This window comes from Otolemur garnettii, unplaced genomic scaffold (genome assembly GCF_000181295.1).
Source record: "Otolemur garnettii isolate 467f Iridium unplaced genomic scaffold, OtoGar3 scaffold00088, whole genome shotgun sequence".
In the NCBI taxonomy this organism is placed as follows: domain Eukaryota; kingdom Metazoa; phylum Chordata; class Mammalia; order Primates; family Galagidae; genus Otolemur; species Otolemur garnettii.
Genome location: NW_003852483.1, coordinates 4,232,024 through 4,232,742, shown reverse-complemented (window position 1 = coordinate 4,232,742; position 719 = coordinate 4,232,024).

The window sequence follows — 719 nt, the reverse complement described above, 5'->3', positions numbered from 1 at the left end:
CTGAGTCATGGCTTCTGTCCGTAAGTCCCTGCTAAATGTTTCTTTCTGAGAAACTGGATTCATCAGCCTCTGTTTTGGGTCTGTCAATTCCCTCTGCTTTTGGAGGAAAGTTTGCATTGACCTACTCACTGAGGAACATCTATCCAACTATCATCTATTTATCTATCCATCTATCTATCTATCTGTTTATCTTTAAGACAACACTTGCTTCCTCATGGCAGAATCACACCAAATAAAACAAGACTCAGAGAGGTACTGACGTTTGCCATCTGGAAGGCCATTGACAAAGCTGTCATCTTTCTTCTGGCCTCTTTCAGAAACTTTCCAGTTAAATTTACTGCTTGTTTTTTATAGGTTTTTTTTTATTATTATATCCAATATATCTTTTCATTTACACTTCTAACTGATGATTGCTATGCACAGAACACCTACTGGTTTATGAATTCTAAGCTTGACTATTCATAAAAAAATTACAATTTTTTTTTTGCTACTTCTAATTATTCAATAGAGTCTCTTTAATGTTTTAAATATATGATCACAACATCTGAAAAAATAATATATGAGTTTCTTGTTTCTAAATATCTTTTTGTTTTTTAAGACAAAGTCTCACTCTGTCACTCTGGGTAGAGTGCCATGGACTCATAGCTCACAGCAACCTCAAACTCTTGGGCTCAAGTGATTCTCTTGCCTCAGCCTCCAAGTAGCTGGGACTACAGGTG